The sequence below is a fragment of the Triticum urartu genome, chromosome 4A (assembly GCF_056163025.1).
Source record: "Triticum urartu cultivar PI428250 chromosome 4A, HENAU_Tu73, whole genome shotgun sequence".
Taxonomy (NCBI): Eukaryota; Viridiplantae; Streptophyta; class Magnoliopsida; order Poales; family Poaceae; genus Triticum; species Triticum urartu.
This window is the reverse complement of record NC_141876.1, coordinates 607,714,486-607,727,166: the sequence shown is the minus strand read 5'-3', so window position 1 is coordinate 607,727,166 and position 12,681 is coordinate 607,714,486. Positions and strand designations below refer to the sequence as shown.

General features: G+C 41.2%; 1 long non-coding RNA gene across 3 annotated transcripts; it reads right to left on the bottom strand.

Annotated features, from left to right (window-relative positions):
• Positions 1-3,977: 3,977 nt before the first annotated feature.
• Positions 3,978-10,881, bottom strand: LOC147977262 (uncharacterized). Of its 3 annotated transcripts, XR_015601820.1 has the most exons (4): positions 9,576-10,880; positions 9,264-9,494; positions 9,118-9,167; positions 3,978-4,765 (listed from the first exon to the last, which is right to left on the bottom strand). It is a non-coding gene; the product is annotated as an uncharacterized LOC147977262 (long non-coding RNA). The 3 variants fall into 3 exon arrangements; XR_015601821.1 differs by lacking the exon at positions 3,978-4,765 and having other exon boundaries at positions 8,899-9,167; positions 9,264-9,487; positions 9,576-10,881; XR_015601819.1 differs by lacking the exon at positions 3,978-4,765 and having other exon boundaries at positions 8,900-9,167.
• Positions 10,882-12,681: the final 1,800 nt, after the last annotated feature.

Sequence of the window (12,681 nt, the reverse complement as noted above, 5' to 3'; positions counted from 1 at the left end):
TGATAATTACTTTAATTGGGATTGAGTTGGAGGAACCTTCTCAATGATGTTTCAACTACCATGATAGTTAAATTAAAATCTATTCCTTTGTTGTAGGAAAAAATTGGCTTTTCGCAAAACTATAACCATAGAGCTTTCCACCAGCCAAATATGCATGTAGTGATAGCATTATTCTGTTCTTGTTGTACTGTGTTATATTGCCAGCATATTCCATGTACTGACCCGTTTTCGGGCTGCAACGTATTATGTTGCAGACTTTTCAGACGAGGAGTAAGGTTCGTTAGGTCGTTGCCGTGCAGCTCGGCTATGCCGTTGGAGTTGATGGACTCACTTTATCTTCCAAGCCTTCCGCTGTTATCGTATTAGATGGCCTTTAGCCATATTTATTGTAATAAGTTCTCTTTTGACACATTCGATGCAATAAGTGTGTGATTGCTACTCTGTTATAAATCCTTCGAGTACTGTGTGTTTCAGCATTACCGATCCAGGGATGACACTTAAGCACAGAGTCTTGACCGTTTGAGGTCGGGTCGCTACAACATGATAATTGCCTTAGATATCATCATGAGTATTCGCTTTTCTGTCAATTGCCCAACAGTAATTTGTTTACCCACTATATGCTATTTTCAAGAGATAAGTCTCTAATGAAAACTTTGGCCCACGGGTCTATCTTAATCATGTATTAAAATCCAAAAATACCTTGCTTCAATTTTATTTACATTATTTTATTTTGTGTTTCTATTTTATCTATTTATCACTACGAGATTTAATCCTTCAATTAACCACCAAGGGATTGACAACCCCTTGTTTGCATTCGGTGCAAGTATTTGTTATTTTGTGTGTAGGTACTACTAACGAGTTGTTGTGTGGTTCTCCTAATGGATTGATAACCTTGGTTTGTAACTAAGGGAAATACTTATCTCTACTGTACTGCATCATCCTCTCCTCTTCGGGGAAATGCCAACGCAGCTCACGGGTAGCAATCCACAATAAGATGAAATGGGTAATTCAAATAGTCTTGATCTCTAGATGAGATTGAGTAGAGTTACAATTGTTTCTCCCAAATTGGAATTCCTCTTACAATAGTGAAAGGGTTGATGAGGATGATGGACATGAAAGGACCAAAACTAAGAATATCTTTCATGGTTTTGAAGGAAATATGCCCTAGAGGCAATAATAAAGTTGTTATTTATATTTCCTTATATCATGATAAATGTTTATTATTCATGCTAGAATTGTATTAACTAGAAACTTGATACATGTGTGAATACATAGACAAAACAAAGTGTCCCTAGTATGCCTCTACATAACTAGCTCATTAATCAAAGATGGTTAAGTTTCCTGACCATAGACATGTATTGTCATTTGATAAACGGGATCACATCATTAAGAAGAATGATGTGATGGACAAGACCCATCCGTTAGCTTAGCATAATGATCGTTAAGTTTTATTGCTATTTCTTTCTTCATGACTTATACATATTCCTTTGACTATGAGATTATGCAACTACTGAATACCGGAGGAACACCTTGTGTGCTATCAAACATCACAATGTAACTGGGTGATTATAAAGATGCTCTACAGGTGTCTCCGAAGGTGTTTGTTGGGTTGGCATAGATTGACATTAGGATTTGTCACTCCGAGTATCGGAGAGGTATCTCTGGGCCCTCTCGGTAATGCACATCATGATAAGCCTTGCAAGCAATGTGACTAATGAGTTAGTGTTGCGGGATGATGCATTACGGAACAAGTAAAGAGACTTGTCGGTAACGAGATTGAACTAGGTATGAAGATACCGACGATCGAATCTCGGGCAAGTAACATACCGATGACAAAGGGAATGACGTATGTTGTCATTACGGTTTGACCGATAACGATCTTTGTAGAATATGTAGGAACCAATATGAGCATCCAGGTTCCACTATTGATTATTGATCAGAGATGTGTCTCGATCATGTCTACACAGTTCTCGAACCCGTAGGGTCCGCACGCTTAATGTTCGATGACGATTTGTATTATGAGTTATGTGTTTTGGTGACCGAAGATTGTTCGGAGTCCCGGATGCAATCACGGACATGATGAGGATTCTCGAAATGGTCGAGAGGTAAAGATTGATATATGGGATGATAGTATTCGGACACCGGAATGGTTTCAGAGTGTTTTGGATATTTATCGGAGTACCGAGGGGTTACCGGAACCCCCCGGGGAAAGTAATGGGCCACTATGGGCCATAGGGGAGAGAGAGGGCAGCCCACAAGGGGTGGCCCCCCCATGGGGAGTGCGAATTGTACAAGGGGAGGAGGCGCGGTCCCCCTTTCCTTCTCCCTCCCACTCCTTCCCCCTTTCCCCCTCCGAAAGAAGGAGGGGGGCGACTAGGACTAGGAGTCCTAGTGGGTTTCTCCCCCACTTGGCGCGCCCCCTAGGGCCGGCCTCCTCCCCTCTCCTCCTTTATATACGGGGGCAGGGGGCACCACAAAGCACAACAGTTGTTTCTTAGCCGTGTGCGGTGCCCCCCTCCACAGTTTACTCCTCCAGTCATATTGTTGTAGTGCTTAGGCGAAGCCCCGCACAGATCACATCACCATCACCGTCACCACGCCGTCGTGCTGACAAAACTCTCCCTCGACACTTTGCTGGATCAAGAATTCGAGGGACGTCATCGAGCTGAACGTGTGCAGAACTCGGAGGTGTCGTACGTTCGGTGCTTGATCAGTTGGATCGTGAAGACGTTCGACTACATCAACCGCATTAAGCTAATGCTTCCGCTTTCGGTCTACGAGGGTACATGGACAAACTCTCCCCCTCTCGTTTCTATGCATATCCTAGATAGATCTTGCGTGAACGTAGGAAATTTTTTGAAACTGTATGCTACGTTCCCCAACAGGTTCTTGAGATCCTCTCTTCTCTAGTTCTGGATGGTGTGGCCGCAACTAGGGTTCTCTTCCTCCCTCGGGCCATTCACGAAAGTGGCTTTTATAGACGTGGTGGAGCTGATGGCAATCCATATGACCGCTCATATGAGCGCTTGTGGTCATATGGAACACCGTCTTTTGCTCTGCTGCTCCTGATGGCATGCGTCTATTAATGGAAGTTGCTCCATTTGGCTTGATTAGTAGCAATTCCTCTTGGTTTCCTTCCATAATTGATATTTCCTGCCAAACACTGGGAAAATGTATTTTCTTCTCTTTCGAGAGATTAGCGTTAGAAATATCAGAAGAGTAATAAAAATCTGATGAAACCAAGTAAGAATCACTAGGAAAAACATCGCAAATTCTCGAGCCATCAATAGCCTATGTTTATCCTGTCAGAATTGTGAAAGACGTTGATGTCTTATCTGGTAGAACAAAGTACCCCCACTATTTTCTTTGTGTTTGGATGCATGAATATATCTTCTGTCCTATTGTGTTTGGCAGACCCTTTTTACACACTGCTAGTGTTATGGGTTGACTGTTTAAAAAGGTAGAAGTTTCCGCGGTGCTAATGAACCAAATACTAATGAACAATGTGAAAGATGATTTTGCACAAATTGCTTCAACAGTAATTCATCTAGCTTACGCACTAGAGAAATTTTGACAAATCATGAAAGTCTTATTAATGTAAAAGATGGACGGAAAATTAGTGAAATCTTTCACTTTCAACCACCACTCTTGAAATTTAATATCCCACCTGATCGTTTGTGGAAGCCTCCGCCTCCTTCAAAGGGAGATCCATTGTCTGAACTAAAACCTCTACCGGGAAATTATACTTATCTAGATGGAAAAAAGTCTATCATGTTATTATCAATGCTAACCTTTTAGGAAAAGAAGAAGCAAGATTATTGGAGGTGTTGAGAACACATAGAGCTACTATTGATTATACTCTGGATGATCTTAAAGGGGTCATCCCAACTTTATGCGCCCACGAGATCACCTGGAATCGGATGCAAAGCCTACTTTTTTTAACCTTCAACAGTAAGAGAACCTCCTACTGTGAATTAAATTAAAGAATGGGCCACAATGTACAAAGAGTTTACATCCCCATGAGATGGGGTAGAGTGAAACACTAGACTATAGAGGCTAGGATAGAGGGGATAGAGTCTTTGTGCTTCTCCTTCACCCTATGAGTGAGGAGAGAAAAATCTTCCTTGAATCTTCTTAGCCAGGATTCTTTTGATGGTGCAATTCTCCTAAAGTGCTTGTTGTTCCTCTCCTTCCAAATACTCCAAGCAGCCAACAGAAATGTTTCCATGAAGAGGGGTCGGTTCCAACCAAGTTTGGCCTCTGATATCCTTTGGATTGTTGTCTCCCCCGCAGCCCAGGGAATATGAAGGGCTTCCCAGCAATGGAAGCTGAAGGGGCACTCAAAAAATAGATGTTCCAGAGTTTCTTCATCGGGAGAGTCGCGGAGAAGGTAGTTGTGATCCTCTCCAATATTATAATGCCTTCTTTTGAGCATGTTGCGAGTGTTTAACCGATCAACCATGAGGAGCCAACCAAAAACTTTAATTTTCATCGTGGCCCTTGATTTCCATATCCACTTGAACGTGTCATGAGCATGCATGTCTCTGAAGTAGTATGTGTAATATCTGTGCGCAGAGTAAACTGACGAGCCCCACGAGTAAGTCCAGCTGTCCATTGATCCATTTAAAGTAGTGTTTGCCATTTGAAGTTGCAAATCTTTCACTTCATCAAAAGCTTGGCTAGAAAGGGGGAGATGGAACGTCTGGTTAAGGGAAGTTGCAGTTAGGAATCCTTGAACCGAGATATCACCAACGTTGCTTGAATCCTAAAAAGAAAGAAGTGGTGAAAGGTGAAATTCTTTAGCTTTTGGAAGAAAATATTTATCTATCCCATCTTTTATAGTAAGTGGGTAAGTTATGCTCATTGTGTCCCTGAGAATGGAGGTTTAGCTGGTTGTTCCTATTGAAAACAATGAACTAATTCCTTAGAGGACTGTGGTTGGTAATAGAGTGTGCATTGGTTATAGGAAGATGAATAAGGCTACTAGAAAATATCATTATAGTCACCTTTGATTAACCAAATGTTAAAAAGGTTGTCTAAGCACATGGTTACTTGTCCTTTTGGAACTTATGCTTATAGACATATAAGAGGTATAAGAAATACATGTTTCTTATACATAGAGTGTTCTTGATGGTTATTCTGGTTTCTATCAAATACATGTTTCTCGTGAGGGTCAAGAGAAAAAGTAACTTTACTTTCCTTTTGGAACTTATGCTTACAGACATATAACTATTGGTTTGTGTAATGCACCATCCACATTTTAAAGATGCATGACTGCCATATTCATGGTCTTTGTTGGACAAATTGCCGAGTTCTTCATGGACAATTTTTCCATTTATGGGACATCTTTCGATAATTGTCTATGCAATCTCGATAAAGTTTGCAGTGGTGTGAAGAACGCAACCTAGTCTTGAATGGGAGAAGTGCCACTTCATGGTGAATGAATGTATTGTTCTTCGACATAGAATCTCTGAAAGGGGTACTAAAGTTGATAGAACTAATATAGAGGCTATAGAGAAACTACCTTATCCTAGAGATATAAGAGGTGTAAGAAGCTTTCTCAGGTATGTTGGTTTTCATAGGAGGTTTATTAAAAAATTTCCTAAAATATATATGCCTCTTACGAATTTAAAGGATGTACCATTCTCTTTTGATGATGATTGTGTAGAAACTTTTGAAATCTTAAAGAAAGCCTTAGTTACTGCACCTGTTATACAACCTCTTGACTGGAATTTACCTTTCGAAAGTATGTGTGATGGTAGTGAGTATGCAGTAGGGGTTGTCCTTGGACAAAGAGTTGATAACAAACTTAATGTCATTCATTATGCTAATAAAAGCTTGGACGATGCCCAAAAGAATTATGCTACTACTAAGAATTTTTTTAGCAATTATATTTGCCTGTGAAAAGTTTAGATCTTACATTATTGATTCTAAAGTAGCCATTCACACTGATCATGCTTCTATTAAATATCTTTGAACAAGAAAGATGCTAAACCAAGACTCATGGTGGGTTTTGTTGTTGCAAGAATTTAACTTACATATTGTTGATAGGAAGGGTGAAGATAACTGAGGGAGTCCTGGATTAGGGGGTGTTCGGGTAGCCGGACTATACCTTCAGCCGGACTCCAGGACTATGAAGATACAAGATTGAAGACTTCGTCCCGTGTCCGGATGGGACTTTCCTTGGCGTGGAAGGCAAGCTTGGCGATGCGGATATTCAAGATCTCCTACCATTGTAACCGACTCTGTGTAACCCTAACCCTATCCGGTGTCTATATAAACCGGAGGGTTCTAGTCCGTAGGACAACTTCATCATACAACAATCATATCGTAGGCTAGCTTCTAGGGTTTAGCCTCCTTGATCTCGTGGTAGATCTACTCTTGTACTACCCATATCATCAATATTAATCAAGCAGGAGTAGGGTTTTACCTCCATCGAGAGGGCCCGAACCTGGGTAAAAACATCGTGTCCCTTGCCTCCTGTTACCATCCGGCCTAGACACACAGTTCGGGACCTCCTACCCGAGATCCGCCGGTTTTGACACCGACAATAACCCTATAGCCGATCATTTGTCCAGAAATGTAAAAAAGATTTGTTAACCCACAAGTGTAGGGGGTCGCAACTTTTATCAACCAAGTTTTAGCATCATCTTTAAGTGAAAAGGGAAAAGTTTAAGCATAAAGAATGTTGATTTCTAACTTTCTTCACAGAGGTAACAAGAGATTTAAATTTACAGATATGATCAACAAGGTTTTCATTTTCATGGTCATGGAATGGATGTGATTCAACCAAGGTAATTACTTCGGGGTCAATAGAGAATTCATAAGCATCATCTTTAATGTATATAGGAGAAGAATAAAATTCATCATTTGGAAGAAACATGTCCCCTAAGCAACAATACATTCAAAACATGCCTAGTGGTGGTGTAATAAGCGTGTTCAAAACTGTAGAACAATCATAACCAACATTAGTACCTAAGGTGGTACCTCTTCTTGTCTTGGAAGGAACGGTCTGTGGCTTGAGATCTTGAGTTTTTCCCATGAAGGATAATAAATTCAGCAGACAAGTAATCACCAAATTAAACTATAAATAGAGCCATGGTCCCCGACAACAACGCTAGAAGTGTAGGATATTGCAACGATGTTAATCGTTTAATCCTAGATGCTTTGTCACCCCCTTTTGTAATTCTAGTTGTTGTCTTCGATGAGAAGTATGACAACCCGAAATTATTGATTCGACATGGAGAGAACCAAAGAATGCTTATGAGCTTTAGCACTTGAGTTGTCAATTCAACTACACCTGAATATAAATACTTACTCGAGATTAGTAGCAAACTTATAACTTTTCAAGTGTATAGGGATTTTGAACCGTGTGTGATGGACCAATCTGCACTAGTGGTACGTCATGTTAGTTTAGTGTTATGTACTCACAAACTTTATATACCCGCAAAATCCATGGGTATGTCATCTACCTTGTGAGTTTATAGAAATTACTGGTGGGTATATGCCTCGTATAAAAAAGTTTATAATTCAACTTATGTTACACGTGACCTTTTGACAAAGATGTATATAAATTTTTATAATGTAAGATATACAATCTATAATTTAATATTTGCAGCTTAGCCAAGACCTGAGTCAATCATGTTACAATGTAGGCCATATGTAGCTCTCATGTCTCAAAATCTGAGTAGTCAGTAACACACAAAAAAACTCAAGCTGCAATTCTATAGGCGTTCTTTTTTTGTGAAAGAATTATATAAACGTTCTTGATCAAATCGTTTCCCTGGTAGTACATACAAAAAGGTAGCTGAACAATTCACGAAACATGTCGAATTCACCTTGCATGACAAAACCAACACATGCACGTTTGTTCCAGAAAGAAAAGAAAAGAAACGATAGAAATCCATAAACAACCATGGAGCGTATTTATTAGACTAAGCTAATGATTGTCACTCACGCAAGTTAATCTATAAACCACAAGCAACTCATCAAGCACGGCGATCACGGCAAGGGCATCGTCCTCGTTATCTAGGCAAAGGTGGTGAGATGTGCAAAAGCGCCCTAAAAAAACATGAACTCTCCACCCTAAAAAAACATGAACTGTCCACACCGCCATGTCTGGCTCCCTGGATCCTATAGAGACGTATGGCTCAATGGCTGCAAGCCGGTCCATATCTAGATTGACGTAACAGAAATTAGTCGAATCAGACGTACCTCAGCAGAGCATCAACAATCAGGTTTGGTTTTGAAACCTCACCTTGGCGCCTCAAGGTCGACCAACCGTCGTCGTGGTGCACTAGGACCGTGCTACGGTATGGATTGCATCCGGTCAAGGATGAGGTGCTTATGTGGTGGCAGAAGCTCTTCGATGACCGGCCGCGGCGTGTGCACAATGGGTATGTGTCAATGCAAGAGATATAGGAAACATGATGAGGTACTTCTTTTGTTGTTGTTGCATTGTGTAGGATGAGGTATTAGAGCAGCGAAGAAATATAGGAGCTGTGGAGCGTATCAAAGAGTCCAAACGTTGATGCTATCTCATGCAAGGAAAGTTTTGCATGCAAAATAACTAGGAAACAAATCAAACTTGCGGCTAGTTGCCTCCAAACAAAAGTACTAACGAGTTTGACCCAAACAGAAGCACAATTTATATGACTGTTGAACCCTGGAAGATGAGAAGGAATCCACCACATGATGGCTTAATGAGCAAAACATTGATGAAAGGCTTGTTTCAACTTGATATTTTGTTTTTTTTGTTTTAAATTGGTTTTAGTTCAAATTTAAACTAAAACACTAAAGCCATGACACGAATTATGGAATGGGGGGAGTACCATGCAATAGTACATCTATCTAGTCTAGCATAAAGAATGCCAAAGGAAGTTGGATATACGTCCTATAGTGGCAAAGGTAAAATTCATACTGCGCTAAGAAATGCGAAACTTGACAACAAGTGGTGGGACTATATACATAGCAAACAAAAAATACCATATGGATAAACATAGCAAACTACATTTCGGAATAACTAAAAGTAGTGTACTAGTGTAAATACATTCATGTATAGCAGAACCATGGCTTCAAAAATATGGCCGCAGTAAGTTATCTCTGATGCCCGATTACCTTGGAAGTCCTGCGATTCAAGAAAACTGCTTGAAATGCTTCTGCGAGCCCTAATAAAATGTAAAGACCCGTCACGCGTTGTACGACTAGGGGTGCTCACTGCAGTCCACAAAGCTTAGAAATGAGATGGAGAAGGCAACGTATACCTTAACCAAGGTGTTCACTCGTCGTGACGCGGCACCACGTAGGAAGCGCTGGCTTTTGTAGAAGCGGACGAGATAAACTTGTGCGCGGCATTGGATCGTCAATGCCAACGACCGACATGAAGAGCCTGCGGAGAGGAACTCATGCAAAATCTCCACATGAACTGTCCACACCTCCATGTCTAGCTCCTAACTCCACGCATGTAAAATCTCCACACATGCAAACCCTGGATCCTATAGAGATCGTAAAGTATAGCTGCAAGCCGGTCCATATATCTAGATTGACGTAACAGAAATTAGTCAAATCAGACGTACCTGAGCAAGGCATCAACACCCAGGTTTGGTTTTGATAACTCGCCTTGGCGCCTCAAGGTCGACCAACCGTCGTCGTGGTGCACTAGGACCATGCTGCGGTCTCCATTGCAGCCGGTCGAGGGTGAGGTGCTTATGTGGTTGCCGAAGCTCTTCGATGACCGTCCGCAATGTGTGCACAACGGGTATGTGTGATATAGGATTTATTGTTGCATCGTGTAGGATGAGATATTAGATTAGTGAAGAAATATAAGAGCGAAATGACTCCCTAGCGATCTCATGCAAGGAAATTTTTGCATGCAGAATAATTAGGAAACAAATCAAACTTGAGGCAAGTTGCATCCAAACAAAAGCACTATAATGAGTTTGACCCAAACAGAAGCATAATTCATATGACTATTGAACCGTGCAGGATAATGAGTTTGAACCGTGCAGGATAATGAGTTTGAACCATGCAGGATTAGAAGGAAACCACCACATAATGACTTAATGAGCAAAACATATGGTGGTGAAAGACCTGTTTCAACTTGAGTTTTTTTGTTTTTTGGACCGTTCCATAATTCTTGTCGTGATTTTAGTTCAAAATTTGAGCAAAAGCCATGAAAAAGAATTATTGAAATGAGGGAGCAATATGCAGTATCTATGTAGCAAAAATAATGCCAAAGTAAGCTGGATACGTCGTATAGCGGCAAAGGTAAACTTTGTACTGTGATAAGAACTGCAAAACTTGACAACAAGTGGTGGGACAATAGTAAATAAACAAATACCATATGGATAAACGTAGGAAATGTAGCGTGTCGGTGTGTAAATATATTCATGTATAGCAGAAGCACATCGCTTCAGAAATATGAGCGCACTAAGTCATGTCTGATCGATACCTAGTTACCTTAAAGTCCTCCGATTCAAGGAAACAACATGAAATGCTTGTGAATTGCTTCCTAATTGCCGCGAGCCCGCGAATAAAATGTAAAAGAAAAAAAAACGTTGTAGAAAGCGAAGAAATGAGATGGACAAGGCAAGATACATACCTTACCAAAGGTGCTCACCACGTAGGAAGCTCCGCGGCGTTGCTTTTGTAGAAGCGGAGGAGATGAACTTTGTGCGCGGCATTCGTTCGTCGATGCCAACGACCGACATGAAGAGGCTAGGGAGAGGAAAAGCTCTGCCTAGGCCATGACTAACCGCACTGTGCTACTATATACTAGTAGCAGCTATACTGCTAGTGGTCCATTTAATAGGCCCAGGAACCCGTGAGAGATGATGCGCGCTGTCTCCCGTGGTTTCCACCCATGAAGAGGATCATTGCAAGCATAATAAAGGTAGCTTTATTATATATATATATATATATATGTAAAGAAAGAAGACACGATTCATGGTTCTCCATCACCCAGCTCGCTAGCTTTTGTCAGTGACTGGATTATATGGCCTGCATTTCTTGTACTCCCCTGGTCCCAAAATTCATGTTTTAAATTTGTCTAGATATGGATGTATTTAATATTAAAAAAACTAAGTTGATGATGATGGTGTGCCTGCCATCTTATAGTATAGACCGTCCGGTATATATCTGGCGGATAGAAAGCAAACTATGACAATTTAAAAAAACGCGCACCTCTCTCCACATTTATAGATAAAGCCTTGCCTCGTTCATCTTTATCTCCTACAACCTCATTACTGAGCAATTAAAAAAGGAAGTCTCTGGAACAATCTGGCATGGTGCCCGCTGTCGGCGTCGTCCATCCCCATGCCTCCGCCCAGTCCGCCCACTAGTCACCACCACGCTCACTCCTCCTCACCTTATCTCTCATCTTTCTCGAGATATCATTTTTTCAATGAAATTATTGAGATACCATTTTTTCCGATAAAATTCTCAACATATCATTAGTTTTTACATATGGGATTACTCCTGCATGGGTCAATCACAACAGATGTTTTATAAAAAAATGCATCTTGATGTTCCATGCAATGCACGGGCAGGTTGCTAGTCTAATACTAAAATATGACTTGATACATCCATATTTAGACAAATCTAAGACATGCATTTTGAGACGGAGGGAGTAATAAATAATAAATCCTGGGGCTAGATTTTGGTCGGCGGTGGAAAAAGATTTGCTCATGCATGTGCCTGGGACTAGCTTTCTTGGGTGGTGGAAAAAGCAGCCGCGCATGCTTTTGTTTTGTTTTGTTTTGTTTTGTTTTGTTGGGTGGTGGAAAAATAGTCGCGTGCATAATATGCCTCAGTGCGTCAACTTTTACTTGATCGCACATGTCCAAACCGCGGCATGTTTTTAAATACCCTCCCACCCCTAACATTACACACCAATAATTCTACATCTACGAACAGACTATGAAGGCCTATGTAACTTTCCGTCTAAACAAATCCTCTCCACCCAAGCTAAGACGCGTCTGTTTAGTTTTGTGATCTAGCGAATGTGGAATCATCGATATGGCTTCCCCATTGCCGCGAGCTCCCACGAACAATAAATAAAATAAAATAAAATAAAGTGTACAACTCATGAGTCATCACCTCGAGCGCAGTCCACAAAGCCAAGAAGAATGTGACAAAGCCTTACCTAATAAAGCAGAAGATGCCCCACATGATGACAGTACGAACTCGTTGATTTTCTGGCCTCGGCTGTCCTCGTGGAAAGCGATCCGTCAAAGCCAACAATCCCACAGGATGACAGTGCAACTCTGACTAGGCTAGGCTATGTTAATTTGTTTTATTTTTTGCGAGGATAGGCATAGAAGCCACGATGACCCAGAGCGGATGGACAGACTCGGCGAGCAATCCATTCCGCCCCTGGTTTTGATCGGGGACGCGGCGGTCTCGGCCGCTCGCCCGCACCGTGTTTATATAGGATACGATAGGAGTAGTACAACTAGTGGCCCCATTTAATGGACCCAGCAGGGCTGACAGTGACGCTTTATTCTTTTCTAATAAAGAAATGATGGCCCATGGTTCGCTGTACGTACGTACCACGCAACTCGCTAACCCAGGACCGGACTGGGCCGGCCCAGGTGCACTCTTCGTCCATTTCGTATTTCCTTCGTTAGCTTCCATAGCTCATTCGTTAATTTCGTTTCTTTATATTTTCTTCAAAAAACCTTA